Genomic DNA, 21,932 nt, shown 5'->3' with positions numbered 1-21,932 from the left:
ACGAGGATGTGCACCACGCAGGGGCAGAGAGAGTCTTCGCGGAGATCAGACGTCGTTATTGGATACTGCAAGGGAGAGAAGCAGTGCGGCGCTTCCAGCGAACCTGTCTAGACTGTCGTAAAGTGGCGAGCGCAGCCCAGTATACCCCGGATGGCTGACCTACCTCCCTGTCGCCTCCGACTTGGCGACAAGCCTTTTCACTCCACCGGTATGGACTGTTTCGGCCCGCTGTATATAAAGAAAGGAAGAGGAACCGAGAAGCGGTGGGGTATTGTATTCAAATGCATGACCACCCGAGCGATACATATAGAACTCCTTCCAACCATGAGCACAGACTCATTCCTTATGGCCTTCCGAAGATTCACATCGCGGAAAGGCAAACCGTCTATATTGTTGTCTGATCACGGGACAAACTTCAAAGGCGGAGAAAGAGAGCTGAGAGAGAGCTTCCAAGCTATGGGCCCAGAACTTAAGACCCACCTCGCTCCATCCCAGATTGACTTCCAGTTTAATCCCCCGAACGCACCTCACTTCGGTGGAACTTGGGAACGAGAAGTACGTTCAATAAAGACAGCCCTGTACGCCGTGCTTGGGGCCCAGACCGTGGCGGAAGAAGTCTTAATGACAGTCCTCACGGAGATCGAGGGAGTATTGAACTCAAAGCCCCTCGGTTACGTCTCAAGTGATGTAGCAGATGTCGACCCAGTCACCCCCAACACACTCTTGATGGGGCGGCTGGACCCCGCGCTACCCCAGACAATGTACAGGCCTGAAGAAGCGAACGGCCGAAGAATGTGGAGGTACAGTCAAGTATTGGCTGACAAGTTTTGGAACAGCTTCCTACTCCACTACCTACCGTCTCTACAGACCCGCCAGAAATGGGTAAAAGAGAGAGACAATTTGACAGAAGGAACAGTCGTCATGATTATCGACCAGTCACTACCCCGAGCTATGTGGCCTGCTGGCCGCGTAAGCAAAGTGATCACCGGTGCCGACGGAAAGGTCCGAGCAGCTGAAGTGCTCGTCCAAGGGCGGACCTACACCCGACCCGTGGCGAGGCTAATAGAACTGCCAAGGCTCCCCGATACTATCGATGACGACCATGACCCCATGACTTTGTGAACTGACTGACCCTCACAGCAGACATTGAGTAGTGGACAGTGCGGTTAATCTGTCTCTGCTTAGCTAATTAGGTGGGACTAATTAGGGGGCGGCTGTTACAAAGGATCAGATTAAACCGAATATATATATTTATTTATTGATATATATTGCATAGTATTTGTATATCGTTTGATATCCCTTGTATATTCCTTGTACATATACACGGAATATCCCTTTAGTCCAGCCCATAATAGTTCATTCTCCTATTGGACAGCGGTCCACCGGCGCCAGGGACCGGCCCCCGGAGCCAAGTTCAAAGTCACCGACACGACATGTCTGTACTTGCCCCGGCCCTGCCCAGGGATACGGCGACAGAAATGAGAGTGGCACTATTTGTGCACCGTGCGTATAAATACGGCGCAGGTGAATGTAGAAGCCCCTTAGCCCCTTACCTCTGTACCCTTCGTCCTTTTAGTATGTTACCGATAAGTTGAAGCCTCACCCACGATACAACGTGCGGTGAAGTATGGCCTGTTTGGCCTCAGAATAGAGCATCGAGACCGCGTGCGAATTAATAACTGAATTGTCAGAGTTTGGCGCTATACCATCGAGTGCGACATATTTCTATTGAGTCTTTAATAGTCTATTTGTGTATAGTGTATCGTGCGGTTATAATTCTATAGTGACCAGCATCTCCAACGCTTTCTCGTATTAGCTAGAGTTCTTATCCAGGCTGGGCCGACCGCATGGCGCTTTCACCCGAGGAGACCTAGGCGAGAACCGTATGGACAAGTACACTGGATTAATCTACCCGACGACTACATAGCCCTTTGCGGCTGGAATATATTTGCTTTGGTCCTATGATTTATGGAGCGGATAATCGCCGAAGCCTGCACGTGTTGGATTTACCCCGAGAGGAGTCAAGTCGAGTCGGCGCTCAGAGAGCCTGAGGCCGCTTAGCTTTCTTCACTGTAGAGCTACAGTCTACAAGAGAACCAAGCTGTATTCGTCTGTGGATCAAGAGACTACTGCACCGGCTTCTGTACCTGAAGTCTCCCTAGTCATCGTTGACCAGACGTCCTACTACCGACAGATCTTCTACCCCCTTGCTGGCTTACAACCAGTGGGAACCCCTTCCAGTATCTCCCGCTATTACTAGTGTACCATAGATATAATTCCCTAAGATTCAGGTTGTATAATTACCTCCTGCGTAACCAGAGAATGGACATTCGTTATTGATTTTCCTACGCATACTCCTTTGCCTTACAAGTGCATTCAAAGAATAATGTAAAGTATCCTATGTACCTTTTGCTCCATTAAATACTTGATTAATACCTTTGACTGGAACCGATTTCATTGTGGGAAGTGTTCATCATATTCATATATCGTGTACTGTATGGCCAGTAATTAAAGTACATAAAGCGGTAGTGGTTTAATGATACCATACTTATCAATACAGTCAGGGAATTGTACCCCTCAGTTACAGGGTGTGTGTGTGGAAGGAGCCTACAGCCACGAGGTCAGCAGGTCACGCCACATGCAGGGAGGGAGAAGGCAGACACACAGACGCCAGGCCCCATTAGGCATATTATACATTATGGCCTTTAGATATATATAAGATATTACCAGACATTATGAACTGATAAACCTATCAACTTAAGATATTCGACATCAATGAACTAAAAAACTATCAATGTCACTGAGAGATTCTTTTGTATCCTGTGAATTTGCTGTATTCTACTGCTGATGCCCTGTTGAATAAATCGACTGAGAACCTGAAGCCATTGACTTTCAAACCTGTATCCAGCATCCACTTTCTTGCCCTGAAATTGGTCATTGTATCATTGTTGTTTACGAAGTCACAGCTGATTTGTAACATCATTAATGGTGCCAGAAACCAGGGGACGTAAACCAGAATTAAGACCCGACAAAAAGAAACAAACAACTTTTGGACCTCGCCAGCAGAACTCTTCAAACAACTAAGGAGGACATCGCTATTTTCTTCAAACACTGAGTTTCCTTTCTTCAAAAGCTGAAGGTGAGTAGAACTGCAACATGTTAACAAAATGTGAAATTGTGTACCACTGCCAGAAGGAGAGAATGACTGATTCGGGGAGGAAAGTAACATGTTGGCAGATGCAAAAAAGTGTACGGAGAATCACAGAATAAAAATAATCTTTTAAGTTTTCTCATTGTCAGGCGAATTGCCAAATACTGTTGACAGAGTCACCTGGGGAGCAACAATAATGGGTTCATGACGACAAGGTCCTTCTTTAGCCTTTAACCTGTTAATCTGTAGACCGTTTTCGCCTAAAGGTACATGCCTAAGTAAATGGAAGATTGCTCCACTTCTGCAAGGTCAATTTGCATGTTCTTGGTATCTAGGAACATCTAGGGACCTGGGGGTATGTATTTCCAGTGTCAGAAATATTGTGTCTGTTACTAGGCTGAGTAAATTGTAATGAAGAAAAGGAGAATATAAATTATGATTTATGATTTTTGCATCTTTGATCAAAAATGTATACGGGTAGGAGAAAATGCTCACTGAGCTCATTCACCACCTTATTGAGATCATGTGTACAAAAAATCTAAGCAAATGAATAAAGGGAAGATGATTAAACAGAAGGATTTGTAGATACAGTAATGAATGATAATCGATTTAATTATAAATTCATATTTGACCTTGAACTTGACCTTGACCTTATTATGGCCAAATCATACATCTATGGATAGGGAAAATTCTCCTCTTTCCAATGGCAGGGTTGAATCTGGATTTAGTCATTTCCTTGCGGTTTTTACGATAATTAGCATTTTTGGATAAATTCATATTTCCGATAAATCGTATAAAACATCGGTAAAATGAAAATATACACTTTGACTACTGTTTTTCATAGGGTTATGGTCTTTACTCTTTGCTACAATTTTTTTAATTTAAAAACATTAATCTCTTAACATCCAAGGGCCCACATGTGGACGATTCTTTGCCGACCTCTAGTGGCTCTGTGTGCATTTCTTTTAATACAATATATAGATAGAATTAAAGCCCTATTTGTTGCCTGTCGATTGCCCTTTCAGGTGACAAAATCCGTTCAGCGGTTCTCGAGTTACATGCCGATATGTGAGGCGTGCCCCAAAGTATGCAAAAGTACACATTACCACCCCCGACTACCGGGGCTCTAGTTCCGTCAATCATTTGGCGATCTCGAAAATCTTTGCACAGGGTTGTAGCCAATGAGTGTGGCTTTCCAATGATACCCCATGATATGATAATTGGGGATCTAATATGGTCTCTATTGATCGATTTATGATAAAGAAAAGCAGGGGGTCCTATAGGGGGACCTTAAGGCTTAACAGGTCGGCATGGTTTATTTCACATTGTATATGCACCATGAGACCTTCTCTCTCTGTGAGAGGTAGATGAGGAAGATGGGGAAGAGAAGAGGGGGAGGGAACAATCCCTTATATACCCTCTTACCTGACGTCAGCTACAATAGCTACGTCTCCTACAGCGCCCTCTTGTGGAAACAGTTAAGCAGTTACATACTATCATATTAACACATAAACTCAACACTCCCACTTATGGATGACGTGTATACTGTACAACCTTTCCAAAAACAACTTTTCAAAGAAAAGAATACAGTTCAAAACATCAAAAGAATATGGCAGTCAATATTACATAACAGGCAATATTTTACACACCAAACATGACCTCTGCAAATCTTCTCAATTTCAGTTTGGAAACAGGCTTGGTCATAGCATCTGCAACCATGTCGTCTGTAGGACAGTAAACAAGTGTCATCCTTTCTTCTCTGATGACAGATCTGATGAAGTGATATTTTATATCCACATATTTACACCTCTGTCGGCACACAGGGTTTCTAGCGAGTGCAATGGTTCCCTGGTTGTCTTCATAAACAACAGTTTTCTTATATACATAGGTATCCATTCCTTCGAGCAGTTGTTCTAGATAAATACATTCCTGTATTGTTATAGCTAGAGCCATGTATTCGGCTTCACAAGTTGATAGTGCCACTGTGGGCTGTTTCTTTGTTTTCCATGAAACCAGTGAGCTGTCTGTACCCAAACTCACACAATACCCTGTGGTACTTCTTCTGTCTGTGGCGTCTGCCGCCCAATCTGCATCACTGTAGGCTTGAAGCCCTAAGCCCTCGCTGCTCTTTCTGAAACAAAGCTGTTTATCTGCTGTGCCTTTGAGATAGCAAAAAACATGTTTTGCTGTAATCCAGTGCTCTTCTGTGGGATCAGCAAAATGCTGTGATAATTTACTCACTACAAAACATAGGTCAGGGCGAGTACATGTTGTCAAATAAATGAGGCTACCTACAGCTTCTCTGTACATTTTTACATCTGTCAATTTCTGAGCATCCTCTTGGTAGTCTAGCTTTTGATCACATGGTGTTTCCCTGGTTCTACATTCTTGCATGTCAAAACGTTTCAGGATCTTTTCCACATATCTCTTCTGGGATATTTTTACACAACCGGCAGACTGTTCGAAGTCCATGCCTAGAAAATGCTTTAACCTACCTAGGTCTTTCATTTTGAATCTGGTGGAGAGCATACTTTTCACCTGCTCTAGGTTTCTAGTGTTGTCTGCTGCGATGATTAAATCATCCACCCAAATCACAATTATCACTTTTCCTGACTCTTTTGACTCCTTTGAGTAAACACAGGGGTCTACTGGGTTCTGTATGAAGTGATCTTCAATTAGACAGGTATGTTCCAATTTCGCCCAGACTGTTTCAGGCCGTAAATGGATTTTTCTAGCTTACACACTAGCTTCTCTCCTTTCCTCTCGTAACCTTCAGGTTGTTCCATATATATCTCCCTATCAATTGGTGCGTGCAGGTAGGCTGTCTTCACATCCATCTGGTGTCAAATCAAACTGTCTTCAGCTGCTTTCTGCATCACTACCCGTACACTGGTCAGATTGGCTGTGGGTGAGAATGTCTCACCGTAGTCTATACCTTCCCTCTGACTGTAACCTTTAGCTACAAACCTGACCTTGTACTTGTCGTGGCCTTCAATACCCTCCTTGATTGAGTACACCCATTTTCCTCCCACTGTCTGTCTACCCTCTAGTAACTTGGTTAGAGTAAAGGTATGGTTGTCCTCTAGGGACCTCATCTCCTCATCCATTGCTCTCTCTCATTTTCTTGACTCAGGGGACACCATGGCCTCTTTAAAAGGTCTGAGGTACACCACTCACTACTCTGTAGCAGTAATCTATGCTGGTAAGTGTACTGTCATCCTCGTCACTTTCTCTCTGGGCATAGTCTTTCAGATACTTTGGGCGTTTATGTTCCCGCGAGGGATATCTCCCACTGCATGAGGCACGTGACGTCACCCTTGGGTGCTTCCCGTCATCATCCTCTGGGGGTTGTTGACTGTCTGTCTGCACGTCTGTGCTCAGTACACTAGGCTGTGGTGTCTCTCTTTCTTCACACCCTACTCTGGAGTCCAGCCCTGGCTCCTGTGTCTGTGTCTCGTTCTCACATGTTGTCTTTGTGACAAATTTGACTAGCCTGTGTTTTTGCACTTTCCCTTTACCGGGATAGTAGACTAGAAAAGCGGGGCTGCCCTTGTTGTGCCGTACAAAGAGTCCTTTTTCACACCTGGACTCGAGCTTTCCTCTGTCCTGTTGGTAAGCATAACACACTGACCCAAACTTGTGCATTCTGGCTAGATCACACTTTTTTCCTGTCATTGCTGTATACGGGGTGGTGCCCGTGTGCTTATTAAAACACTGATTTCTGGTGTAAGCGGCTTCTTGTACCGCATAATGCCATAGACTTGGATAATTACCATCTATTAGCTTACACCTAGCCATTTCGAAAAGAGTGCGTCCTTCCCTCTCTGCTATCCCGTTGTGGTGCAGGGAGTAAGGACAGGACGTCTCGTGTCTGATCTTATTCCTTCTCAACAGTGATTGGAACTCTCTATTTGTGAACTCGGTTTCGTTATCGGACCTCAAGCATCTTATGTTGCTATAAGGGGCTACATCTGCAAGGAATTTCTCCATGGCCTGGAGTGTGTCACTCTTTGCTTTGAGAAAGTAAACAAACACTGCCCCTGTACACACATCTGTAAAAGACTGTACATATTTAAAGCCACCTATGGACTCATTGCTTACTGGACCGGCTAGATCTGTGTTAACTAGCTCAAGTGGTATCTTAACTTTTTCCGTGGGACTTCTGTTCCTCGTTTGAGTGAACTTTCCCTTTATACACACTTCACATTCCTTGTTAGGTCTATGCTTTTCACCGTTAATGTGCATGCCTACTGTCACCGCTTGCAGCTTCAGTATATCCTCGTAATTACAATGACCCATGATCTCATGCCATGTCTGAATATCATGACTGACATTACACATATCATTATCGTTACATTCTGTTTGTAGATAATACATTCTCTTGTACACCTCTATGTTAAATCTCGTACCGTCAGGTTCTACAAGGACAACTTTACATTCATTGAAGAACACTTTGGCACCGTTTGCAGTAGCAGATTTTACAGAGAATAGTTCTTGTGGGAACGAGGGTATGTAGAGAGCGTTCTTTAACGTCACTTTACACCGGCGCCCATCACTGTTTATGAGGCATACCTGTGCGTCTCCTCTCCCCTGCGCCAACCCGAATGTGCGCTTCCCGTCTGCCAGCTCCATGCTATGTCTCTCCGGCTCGAAGGTGCTGTCAAAGTTCTTGAATCGGTTCCTGTCGTTGATGATGTGGGACGAATCACCTGTGTCCATGATCAGTCCCTTCCTTTGGACCTGCTGCGTTGACTGGGTGACGTACGTTGTCTGCGCCCCGAAGATGAAGTCCTCTCGTCCCGCTGCTCTCAGAGCGTTGTCTCGACTCGCCTCACGTCCACCATTGCTCATCTTGTCCACAGCCGCCATCTTGTCCACAGCCGCCATCTTGCACGTGCGCGTACCGAGCGATCTGGTCGCGCTTCTTTCTGCACGCTTTGTCTGTGTGCCCCGTGCCCCCTTTTACAGAAACTACACCAAACAGTCTTTGTGCAGTTATCTTTCCAGTGACCCTTTTCTCCGCATCGCCAACACGCCAGCTCCGTCGGGGGTCTGGTCTTCTCTCTTGGTGCCGCCCGGGCCTTCAGTACCCTCTCTCCCGCCTCCTCAGCGACCGGGTGTGTGTCTTCTGAGGCCTCGAAGTTCCGCAGCTTGGCCTTGAACTCCCCCAGCGACATGTCTGCTGAACCGTGTGTCACCAACAGTGTGAATGGTTTATACATCTCCGGTAGTCCTCTCATAACCATCGCCATCATTAATCCATTGCTCGGTGCTTCTCCTGCACTCTTAAGCGCTGTGATGATTTGTTCAGCCCTGATGATGTATTCAGTCACAGTCTCTGTGTTCGCTTTCTTCAGCGCGGTCAGTGTTATATAGAGGGATACGATCCGGGGTCTACCCCTGCCGATGTAGTGTTCTCTCAACACTTTTAGGCTCTCTTGGCCTTTGTCCTTTGTGTCGCGGAATATCAGCCCCAAGCTTGTGTTGTCTAGGAGTGGTGCTAACTCGCAGTATGTGTCTGCATTTTGCTTGGTATCCTGGGCTTGCGCTTCCGCCGTTACTTCTCCCGTGGGGACCGTCAAGATTGTTGTCCTCAGTCCCACTCCGTGCATGCAGCACAACATTCGCTCTTCCCAGAGCTCGTAGTCTTCTGCCCTTCCGTTAAACGAGGGCCATTTGATCCTTCCTCTTGTCGCCATCCTCTTTTTGATGGTAGGCGTAGCTTTAGCTTCCATTAGCCTAGCCTTAGCCACGCGGTCCTACCGCTGCTAACCTAGCCTATACTTTCAGCTAAACTTGCTACCCTTATTATTTTGCTCTTCCATGATCTGGGCCCATAACCTGTTGACAGAGTCACCTGGGGAGCAACAATAATGGGTTCATGACGACAAGGTCCTTCTTTAGCCTTTAATCGGTGTGGTTTATTTCACATTGTATATGCACCATGAGACCTTCTCTCTCTGTGAGAGGTAGATGAGGAAGATGGGGAAGAGAAGAGGGTGAGGGAACAATCCCTTATATACCCTCTTACCTGACGTCAGCTACAATAGCTATGTCTCCTTGCGCCTACAGCGCCCTCTTGTGGAAACAGTTAAGCAGTTACATACTATCATATTAACACATAAACTCAACAGTAGGAGTTTAGATATAGGTTAATTGGCTAGATCCCGCACTGATTAACAAGTAACATTCAAAACTATACTTAGATGTACAAAAAGAGCATTTTAAGAACAGCATAAACACGTATAATATAGTTTATATCGATTCACGTTAGAATAAGGATGTTATCTTATGATTTCATGTGATAAAAAAGCGTTTAAAGAAATCACAAAACGAACGTTGTTTACTTCCTGTATTTGAATGAATGGAGAGTTTGCGTTGAATATCGACGTACAGTATCTCATTGGTCTGTGTGTTGTATAACTGTGAACAATGTGAACTCCCATTGGCTTAAATGAATGAGTGTTATGTCAGCAGCGCCAGTTCCCATTGATTGATTGATTGAAAAGTTTATTAACAGATTGCAGAATGGGTACAGTACAGTACAGCTCAATACATACAATTGTTAAGGGGATGCAGACCAGAGAAAGACTTTCGTCTTGTTTACATCAGGGTCCCCCATTTTCAATTCATCATAACATATATGACATACATGACATACAGATAGACAGTACTGCTACATCTATACATTTATGACATATCAGATTTGCAAATACAGTACTGTTTGTGATACAAAAGTGTCCAGAAAAGGAGTGTATATACATTTGGCGTAGAAACTGTACATTGGAGGAGGTTGGTTGGGTGGGGTGGGGTTGGGTGGGTTGGGTGAGGGCTGTACATTGGAGGTGGGGGGGGGGGGGGGTTGGGTAGGGGACACACACACATTTTACACTGTACATTGGAATATTGACAAAGCCTTACTTGGTCATTTACTGTACAACTAGGTTAGGACATTTGTAGGGGCCAGTTTTGAATTGCAGTCTCCCGTAGGTGTTCTTTGAGAGTGTTTTTGAAAGTGGGTAGTGATTCACATTCCTTTACAGCTTTGGGTAGGGCGTTCCACATTGATGTGGCATAATTGCGAAACGTGTTTAGTCCCTTGTTTGAGCCGAATCTGGGTTTTACATGATTTGTGGAGCTCCCTCTGGTGTTGTGATCGTGGTATTCACTGACCTTTGGGAAGTATTTTGACATGTACATGGGTACCTTGGTCGCATAGTGTATCTTGTAGACCAGGCCCATTGCAAGTTGCTGTACTCTGTCGTCTACTCTAAGCCATCCTAGGTTGTCAAAGTGGGCAGGGGTGAGGTGGGTTCTAGGAGTCAGGTCAAGTAGTAGTCTGACTAGCTTGTTTTGAGATGTTTGTAATTTGTTTTTTAGTGCCTTTGAGGTGCTTTGGTACCATGAGGTGCAAGCATAGTCGTAGTACCCTTGAATGAGTGCTCCTGCTAGAGTCTTCAGGGTATTCTTGTTTACCAGAGAGGAGATCCGGTACAAGAATCGCGTTCGTTGGTTGACTTTTTTTATTACATTGGATGCCATTTTGTCACAGGAAAGATTAGCCTCTAGGATGGAACCCAGGTAGTTAATTTCATCTTTCCACGGGAGAATAGGTTTCATTAATAAAATGCCGAGTAGCGTTGACGTGCAGTGATGACTTAGCAGAGAAGGAAAATATGTTTGGATAATGTTGGACTAATGTTTTGTATGTATTGCATGTGGGAAGTGGGGACTAAAGTATGATTTGAGCAGTATGAGCGCTGCGTGGTTATGGTTACAAATAGAGTTGCTTCCGGGTGGAACATCCGGGGTTTGCAGTGAATGAAGCAGTTGACTTTGAGCGTTTGCACAGAATGAATGATGAAGATGACTGAAGTATATGAAGAATGATTGTTTACATTTAAAACGCACAGTTTTGTTTACAATATATTAGCTATTTTTACTGACAAGAAGTTTGGCAAATATACCGGAATACTTTGGATATTCTATTTCATTTTTGATTTTTTGTTGCAGTAAGATGGCAAATATCTCGCTATACTATATATAGAATATTACTTTATGAATTTCCCTGCTGTCAATATGCATTTGGGTGAAAAAATATGTAATAGAAAATGTATCACTTTCTTTATAAAATCCATAAGCCTGTGACAAAAAGACAAGGAAAGATTCTTAATAGCATTTATTGATAGGATAGGATATTGCCCTAAGATGTTGCAACTTGGATAACTAAATGAAGTAGAATATGTAAAAGTGTTGTTGAAATCTATTTTTATGATATAGAAGTTAAGAATAGGTACAGTTTATCATTACAGGACGTGATGCGAGTGTGTCTGACTGGAATAATGTAGTGTATGAGGAATTTCCATTTTTCACCACAAGGTGGTACAATGGCTTGATTTTATAAGTTAAATACGCTGCCTATGCTATAAAGCAAATATGTATTTTCAATAGAAGGTTACCCTACATTTTAAATTATATGGAAGTTAAAAATAGTTACAGATAAAATAAATAGATAGATATGTTATAGAAACTAGAACAGCTTCAAAGGACATTTTTGAGCTGTTGATATACGCTGCATTTCAGTAGAAATATTGCATCCTGATTGATCACATTGCAAATTTAGTACACAAATATCAGATATATACATAGACAGAATATCAGGTTAAAACTCACACAGTTAACACATAGAAGACACTTGATGTTGGGAGAGATTAGAGTGTTAAAATGGGGGAGGGAGTGAGGCTATAGTATGTTTGACCAGTAAAATACATTTAAATTAGAGGACTATGATTGGAGTGTGGAGTGTATGAAAAATGTAACACGTAGTAGTGATTGCATGGTGATTATTTGTGTGAATATGTATGAGAGTGTTGAATGTATATTTTATTGTTTTTATTGATATTTTTATTGTAGCAACAGGACATAATAGGAGGAACTTTGGGGATTTAGTCAAATAAAATGTTTGCCTTTATGAAAATCAAGTGTTTAGAAGTGTGTTGGAATTCCATAGCTTCAACAAAGACTTAGATTGGTTTATATTATATGGTTAGAAGTGTTTTTAAGGTCCAGTCTCAGAGTTTAGGGGTGGGGCGAAGAAGGATGTGTGAGTGGTTACTAAGCTTATATATTAAGTAAGGTAAGAACGGAAGAATGGGGCAACTTGCATACTTATGATTGACTGCGGGAGGTATGACCTGTTGAGGATGCAGGCGCTAACATAAAATAATACTGATGTGTTTAGATGTGTTTAGATTCAATAAGTGAATAATGAAGGAAGAAAGGATTCTGTGATTGCAATCGATTAATGTTGTAATGAGAGACAATAGTTTATACCAGTATGCTAGTTAAGCCTACAAGTTTTTTGAAAATTATATATTAAGGGAATGTTTTGAATATAGTTAATACAAATGTAGGAGACCACATATGGGGTGATTTCCCTGTTGTTGATGGTATGGTACTATAATCAATGATATGTTTTAAAGTATGTGATAATAAGTGAATGAGTACGCATGACACCAAACAGTAATAACATTTTGATTCTGTACTAAGGACAGAGTCAAAAAGAGAGGATATAGAGAATCAATTATTAATTTAAAATGCAATAACAAGCTGAATCCTTTTCCAACAAGGAAATATAGAAATAGACAAGACTAGATTAAAATGTATTCAAATATAAATCTTGGAAGCAACTTAGGAAATGGAGCTAGGACTACTAGCTGCTAGCCCTAGGCTCCACTGGACATCTCCATTCTCCAACAGCCTTCCAGCCTGCAACCACCAGGACTATCTCGGGCTACAGCAGCTAGCCTCCAACCACCTAAACAGCCCAAAGCCTCAGCAGCTTACCTGGCACTACCAGGGCCCTATTCCCCGTACCTGGTTCAACTAAGTCGATCAAGAGTCCCATTATCCAGATTCAGTTAACCCGATGTTTGAAGCCGGGATTTTCCTGTTCCTCGAAGGTGGATTCAGTCTTGTTAACTCAAACCAGACTTGAGACCCAGGATAAGTGCGCGCGGCCGCTTCAGTTGAAAAGCCAGCACGTATCGATAGCAGAGATCCTGATTCTCTAACGGCATTGATTGATTAATTGATTTAAAACTTTATTAACATATTGCAGTACGGCTCAATCGCCTCGCCGACAAGTTAAATGCGTTATCTATAGGCTAATTTTAAGTCCCTCATTACCTCAATCAATCAGATTATATTTCTTTAAACTTGCCTGCTGGATTGAATAATCAAATGAGATCTTGCTAGCGAAAATAATTAGTTAAACTGTTATACAGAATAACGATACGGCTCTCTTACCCATTGATTGATGTATGGGCGATCTTTTACTTATCTCCACTGTGGTGTAACGGTTTCTTCTTTTGACTTTCACGCAGACGGCCCGGGTTCGAAACCTAGTCTTTTCCTTCTTTTTGCAATGTAGGAATAATTCAATTTGGTGCACGTTGAGAGCTATATAAAGAATGACATCCTCAATGCATGTAGATTTATAATATTTTAACTTAAAACTAGGCTACTTTTGCGTATAATCATTAATATTATATTCCAAAAAATTATATTGGAGACGCGGGGTTTCGAACACCGGTCGCCGGTTGCCAGGATTGAGCACTACCGCTGCGCCACTGTGCCAGACGGGATAAATTCATTGTTTATCCATGGAGGAGAGACCCGTGTTTAGAATATTCTTTCTTTTGAATGAAGTTTTATCTCTTTATTCTCAAATGCATTAATGTGACGTCAACGGCTCATTCAATTTCTCAAATCCGTCAAACAGCGCATCTCATCAGACATTTTAATCCCAGTTACAATATCACACAAAATCCACAATCCCCGCATAGACACTTATTAAAATAACCACATGCAGCGTGTATCGCGACTCCGAGCGCCGTATATGACGTGCATTATTTTATTTAGGACAAAGTAAATCTATAGGCTCAATATGATTTATTATCAGCATTTAGTTATATTATTATACATTTCAAAAGCCCCCTCTAGGAAAACGAAGCATAGAAACGTAATTCAGAATGGTATAATGCAGATCCTAGACTGTGAGAATCATTTCAGGAAACGAGCTGTCACTTCTTTGCGGGGGCGTGGCCATGGTTCATCCGGCTAACTTGAACTTAACCCTGCTCTCGACCAGGCTCAAACTTTTTGATCTGTTGTCATGGTGATTTAGACAATCGCGCGTCGGGGAATGGGAAGGTCCGGCTTAAGTCAGGCTTGACCGAAAGTTATCCGGCTAACTCAGTTATCCAGGTACGGGGAACGGGGCCCAGCAAGACCAGATTGTGGAAGAAGACCAACGCCAAAGATCGACCACCAATTTTAATTTTTACAAATTCAATTTATGACAAATGGACTATAATTAGTTTACTAATTTCTTGGATTATTATTTCTTGTATTAATAATGGTAACATTTTTCTTTATTTCTTTTTTTTATTATCTTTTCCAGTATTATCAGTAGTTCCTTCTTTTTTATTTGATTTCTTTTATTAATTTAATATAGGAAAAACTTTATTAAAACATAAACAATTCTGCTTGTGTGGATCCCATTGTGGCATCCACAAGAGAGGAATGAAGTAACAATTTATGTTCATATGGCCAATAGATTTGATATTATAGTGTATTTTTGATTGATTAGTAATAGTTATTTCAACAGTATTATAGCATTATTCAGAATGGCTAGTTGACCACAGTTTGGCTTGACCTTTGTAAACCTGATTAAGTTGGCACGCACACACACACACACACACACACTATCTCACCCCCACCCAGGAACCAGTTTTGTTGTAAACCTGATGAACGAGAGCGACACACACTAGATGCATGTGACAGTTTGTGACACACACACACACACACCCACATGAAACTAAAACATTGAGGACCCACATACCGGTGGAACAAGATTACCCTCCACACAGGAGCCAGAATGAGTGAATTACCATGTTAATGTCTAGAACGAAAGTCAGCCTTTGTGATCAAATAAATGTATTGTCATTATGCTATGTGGACCAGTCGACTCCAGCAGGGACGTGCACAGGACTTTAGAGGGGCAGGTGCTGAAAGGCTGAAAAGGGCACTACACTTGTGTATATATATTAAGCGAGCGCGCTTAGCACGCGAGCGCGATTTGTAAGGGCCCTTTTCAGGCGGGGGGCCCCCTTTTTATGCTTTTTGGGGGGTTTTGGTGATCAAATATTGAATATTGAACTATAATAATCAGTGCAGGAGCTCACTTATCCTTGAAAGACACTTTTATCACTGACTTAAAAGGCCCATACATCTCCATAAATGTTCAGGGGGGAGGGAATAAGTGCTTACCCTACAGACCCCAAGAAGTGCTGTATATTCTGTATTGTTTAATATAAATGCATTTTTTATTCCAATCCCGATTTGTATTTGAGATTCCCAAATCCCATCGGACTTGACTTCTTTGTGTCCCTCAATGAGTGTAATACCAGCATTCAACAGAGGTTTCTATCATGATCATCATCACCACCCACGCTATGCATAAAATATATAGGTCCGCGGAGAGGCATGCTGAGGAGGCCGTGCAAACTGCAATGGAATATGGGGCATCTCTCTCTCTTTACCTAATATTTTGATTCTATCCTGACATTTTTCAGTTGGAAGGGCAGTCTATATGCGTAACAGTAAAAAAAAAAAAAAAAAAAAAAATTTCAAAAAGGGCACTTTTTTGATGAGGCTCAAAAAGGCAGGTGCTCAGGCACCCCTTGGCCTCTATGTGTGCACGTGCCTGGACTCCAGTACCAGGTACGGGGGTCGAGAAAGTGTTTAAATACTGAGCAGTCTCGACATTAGAACACACTACAGACCCAAGCTGTCCGTGTCACTGAGATTCTTTTGTATCCTGTGAATTTGCTGTATTCTACCGCTGATGCCCTGCTGAATAAATCGACTGAGAAACTGAAGCCATTGACTTTCAAACCTGTATCCAGCATCCACTTTCTTGCCCTGAAATTGGTCATTGTATCATTGTTGTTTACGAAGTCACAGCTGATTTGTAACATCAATATCCTCTTTCATTGGTCTATGTTGACCACTCCCCCAATCATTAGGCCGCGCCCCCTTTCTGTATCTGGAGTGTAGTATGGAATGTAGTGAGGGAGAGGAGAGCGGGGATGAAGGGTGGAGAAAGGTGGAGAAGAAGAGTATAGGGAAAGTGAGGGGAAGGGGAGGAAGAGGAAGAAAGAGAGGGAAGATAGCTTGAGTGGGTCAGATGATGAGGGTAGAGGCAAGGATTTGACAGAAGTGTTGAATATAGTGGTGAGATTTGAGGGAGATGGGGGAGTTAGAAAAATAGAGCCGTTAAAGTTAACAAAATTCATAAAGGCGCAGCTAGGAGAGGTAAAATACGCAAAAGTATTGGGAGATGGAAACTTGATTGTAGGTTGTGTAAGTTTAGAGCAGGTGGAGAAGGCAAGGAAAATGAGTAGCATTGGTAAAGTTAATATCTCTAAAGTAGTAAGAGTTGGGGAGAAGAGGGATGGTGGGTGCAAGGGGGTAATAGCTGGAATACCAATCGAGGTTAGTATGGAGCAGTTGGTGGGAAATTTAAAGAGAGACACACGCAATGGGATTGTTAAAAATGCTGAAAGGATGAAAAGAGGAGCAGAGAAGAAAGAAACGGAGACTATTGTGATTCAATTTGAAGATGAGGATGTTCCAAAGGAGATGTTTTTAGGATATATGGTGTATAGGGTTAGGGAGTTTGTACCGAAGCCACTGAGGTGCTATAACTGACAAGAGTTTGGGCATATAGTCAAGTCGTGTAGAAAGAGGAAAATATGTGCTCGATGTAGCGGGGAGCATGATTATGGGGAATGTGGAGTGGGAGTGGAGCCAAAATGCTGTAATTGTGGTAAGGAGCATAATGTTGCGTATTGGGGTTGTGAGGTGATGAAACGAGAGGTGGTGGTTCAACAGGTGAAAATGAAAGGCAAAATCTCATATGCAGAGGCATCTAGGATGGCAGGACAGGAAAAGCAAGATAAGGAACAGGGGTTTAAAAAAGGGGAATTGTCAGTAAATGTAGTACAGGAGGATAAAGAGAGGGTGTGGGAGGAGGAGAAGATGCATGTGGTGGCCTTTGTGGCAGGAGTGATTAATGCAACAGCTATGGTTAAGAGTAAAACGGACAGGATCAAGTTAATTCAAATCAAATCAAATCAAATTTATTTATAAGGCCCAACAACACACGTTAATGTCCCCATAAGCCGTACATGTCTTCTTTAAACAAGTCAAGAAGAAAACATAACAATAAGTCAAGAACAGAACAAGAACACCATAAGGTCCAACAAATTTAAAATAAATGCAAATAAATGAAAGAATGCAATGTAATGTAATTGTTAAGGTGGCAGTAGAGCACATGGGCATGAAGGGTCTGACATGGGAGGAAGTAGTAAGCGAGTTGAATAAGGGGAGTGTGAGTAATCAAGAAGTCCAGAGTCAAGCCACAGGAGGCGAAGCCTGTCTCACAGAGGGGGACTCAGGCTGCGGTTACACTAATGGCCAGTTTTCGTTTAGTTGTCAGGGTCAGTTTCGCTTTTCAGAACGCAACGTAATGGCAGGCAAGTTAGACATTGTTTTTGCCTCCTGAGCACAGTGATGTATATACATGTAGTACAATGCCAAAGCAGTAGGTGGCAGTAGGTGGCGATGTAGTTCAAACATGAAGGCAATTTTCAACCAATCAGAAAAGTTGAATGTGCCAATACACTTCCTGCAAAAAATCAACAATCTACCATCTTTAAATGCCTCGCGTGAGCCATTTAGCCAACGTAGCATTTATTTTTCAACAAAGAAAATGCAATAAAAGTGCAATAAACAAAACTGATACATTCACTGTGTGTTCTGCCTCATTTGTTGATGAAACAAAACTAACATCAACACAATTGACCACCAAGAGCGGAGTTTAGTCTCACAAAAAGATCGTCGCTGATTTTGTTAGCTTACGTGCTAACGTGATTGGAATATGCCAGTATAACAGTATAGCATTGTGGCTAGCAGCGAAGTTTGTTAGCTTACGTGCTAACGTGATTGGGATAAGCCAGTATAACAGTATAGCATTGTGGCTAGCAGCTTGGTAACGTTAATGCTAGCAGAATGAATGGAGGATGTAAACTTTATTTAACAGATTGCAGAATGGGTACAATACAATACGGCTCAATACAAACAATTGTTAAGGGAATGCAGACTGTTGTAGCTTGGACTGGGCTCCTTATAACAATAACTTGACAACACATGGTAGCCGCAGCTCCTTGGGACAGCTCTGCTGTAAACACTGGAACTAACCGTGCAGGTCTCTACTGCGCATGGGCGTTGAGCAACAACGGCTCCGTATCCGGCTTGCGCAGATTACATGGCACCATTGTCTGCGAGTTTTGGCGAGTATCCAAAACGGAAACAAAATTTCAGCGTTGCCAATAGGGCAACGCGTTATCCTGCCAAAACGTAATCATTCAGCAACAAAAACATTGCTCTATTCACCAGTGTAACCATGGCCTCAGTCAGGAGGAAGCAGCATTAGCTGCACTCCATGATAGTGAACGCAAAATGGACATTGTAGGAGGTAAAGGGTACCATAAGATGGCGGTATTGCAACATTAAGACCACATCAAGCTAGAGAAGATGGCGGTAATGCACCAAGAAGGTTGTGCCAACCGCCAATAAAAATCAAAAGAAGAAGAAGAAGAAGAAGAAGAAGAAGAAGAAGAAGAAGAAGAAGAAGAAGAAGAAGAAGAAGAAGAAGAAGAAGAAGAAGAAGAAGAAGAAGAAGAAGAAGAAGAAGAAGAAGACTTGCGGGTTGTACCATTGTACTCAGTAGGGATATCCTCTTTAATTGGTCTATATTGACCACGTCCTTAGGCCCACACTTTCACAATTTCCCCGCACAGAATTGTCTATTTGTCTAATTGTCTATTTTTTTATAATTTTTTTTTATTAAAACGAAGGTTCGAACGTCCGTTCGAAAAACCCTGACGAAGTTTGAATCACTTTATTCAAATTGAGGATTTAGTTTGAGGATATAAAAAAAATGAATTTATAAAATTATAATTTTTTAATTTAAATCTTTTAATTAAAAACGAAGGTTCGAACGTCTGTTCGAAAAACCCTGACGAAGTTTGAATCACTTTATTCAAATTGAGGATTTAGTTTGAGGATATAAAAAAAATGAATTTATAAAATTATAATTTTTTAATTTAAATCTTTTAATTAAAAACGAAGGTTCGAACGTCTGTTCGAAAAACCCTGACGAAGTTTGAATCACTTTATTTTTTTTGTGAACAAGTGTTTTTTTTTTCTTTTTTTGACATGACATACAAACATTTACAGTAGAAATCCACTATAAATCACAGGGCTATTACCGACATAATACTAACAATAATGACAGCCCGGTTTTTAAAATTAAAATAGATGTAGATTAAAGATTAAAGATATACACAGATTAATTACAATACAATACAACACATAAATGCTCTTGCTCGTTCTACCCCCCCCCCCCCCCCCCACCGGACCCCCCTTGGATACATCCATTATTCCGTTTGATACCAAGGATTAAAAGTTCATATAATGCTTTATCCTCTCCACCACTTCTGACCAGATTGCTATGCTGGCTTCATTAACACCTAGAATTTGTGCGGTAGATATCTCTAGATAAATCACATCAAGATAGGTAAGAATCCATACCCTCCGGCACATTTTATCAGGTTGAATCCAGTGTGATGCTATTAGCTTTTTGGCAGCCGTAAGACCGGACAAGATTAGCCTCTTTACATGTACAGAGTGTGATAACTGAGAGACATCATTCAGCAACAATACAGAAGGCATTACAGGTATTGTCAAAAATAGAAATCCTGATAATAGTGTGGTTATTTCTTCCCAAAATATCTTAACAGGCGGGCATTCCCAATACATATGCATAAATGTACCACTATCACCGTTTGTACATAAGGAACATCGAGAGTCTTGTTTAAGCCCCATACGGTTCAGTCGAATAGGAGTTAGGTAAATCCTATGAATAAAATTAAGATTAATCTGTTGATGATCCGGGTTACGTGACGATAGCCGAACGTTTGCCCAGACTTCAGCCCAATCAAAATCTACTTCCAAGTCTGGTATATCCTTCCTCCAAACTGAGTCTAGGGGAAGGACTTCATACGAAGACGTAAGTAAGTGACGGTAAAAGTCTGAGACAAATCCTCTCGATGTCTCCCTTTCATAAAAGAATTTGTGATATCTGTGGTGCTCAAGTGGTGCCTTTAATGGGACTCCATGAGCCTTCAAACATGCTAATAACTGTCTATAGAAATAATATGTGGAACTGGTGAGGTTACATTTGTTATGTATATCTTGATAGCTACAGAAACCCCGGTTGTTGAAGATATCTCCCAATGTATGTATGCCATTCTTTTCCCATTTGGGAAATCTGATAGGTTGTTGTGCAATAAGGAGTGCATTGTTATTAAATATGGGAGAGTGTCTATGCCATTTATGTTGGTTAGTAATTTTTTTCTGTGTGTCACGCCATATCCGGATCACATGTGTAATAAGAGGGCCAAATTTCAAGTTGCATTGCTTAATTGATAAGTTGGTGTATACATTACTACATCCTGCAGTCTCTGTGGTGCCACTATGTTTTCTTCTAATGTTCTCCAGGATACAGATGCTTGAGAATCAAACCAGGTGATCAGTGGTCTTAAAGTGAACGCTTTAAAATAGTGGTAGAAGTCTGGAAATGCTAAACCTCCCTTGAATCACTTTATTCAAATTGAGGATTTAGTTTGAGGATACAATTTTTTTTTAAAGAATTTATAAATATATATATTTTTATTAAAAAATATTATTTAAAAACGAAGGTTCGAACGTCCGTTCGAAGAACCCTGATGAAGTTTGAATCCCAGAAACAGGCTTCGGGGACAGCCTTACCAAACATTTATATTATTCAAATGGCACTCAAACATGTTCCATTGTGATGTCACAGTATGATGTCATAATAGACATTCGAGAACATTTGTGATGTCACAGTATGATGTCATAATAGCACATTCTAGAACATTTGTGATGTCACAGTATGATGTCATAATCAAACATGCTACAACATTTGTGTATCTATTCAACAATTCTCTCAGAAGTTCTCATTGTGCATCTTGAAACAGTACTGAACAGTACTGAACAGATAGACTAAACAACATAGATTGAAGCATGCATTTCTCAACCAAGGTGCCTTGCCTACCGTTTTGCTGTGGAAAGAGACAATACAGAGACAATACAGACCCTCTCCCATTGGCCTGCGGTGCACAGGTATCACCCACACTTTCACAATTTCCCGGAATTGTCTAGTTCTAGAATATTGTAGAGTTGTGGACAATGTAGTGTCAATGCCATCCCTAGAGGCCACTCTGGGTCCTACGGTCAATTGTTGCTCGAAATGGTATCAATTTGCTTTTTATTCAAATAAATGAGAGCACTTCTTGTGTCTGGTCTGCCCTAAATACATTTTGAGCTTATTACTAACTTATTGACAACTAAATTCAAATAAGAAGATGGCACATTCATATATTTATTAATATTATTGCTTCCATATTTGAATCATTGATTGATTGATTGATTGATTGATTGATTGATTGATTGATTGATTGATTGATTGATTGATTGATTGAAAACTTTATTAACAGATTGCAGAATGGGTACAATACAGTACAGCTCAATACACACAATTGTTAAGGGGATGCAGACCAGAGAAAGA

This window comes from Notolepis coatsorum (assembly GCF_963971535.1).
Source record: "Notolepis coatsorum genome assembly, chromosome: 2".
In the NCBI taxonomy this organism is placed as follows: domain Eukaryota; kingdom Metazoa; phylum Chordata; class Actinopteri; order Aulopiformes; family Paralepididae; genus Notolepis; species Notolepis coatsorum.
The sequence above is the reverse complement of the archived record's forward strand: the minus strand, read 5'-3'. Positions refer to the sequence as shown.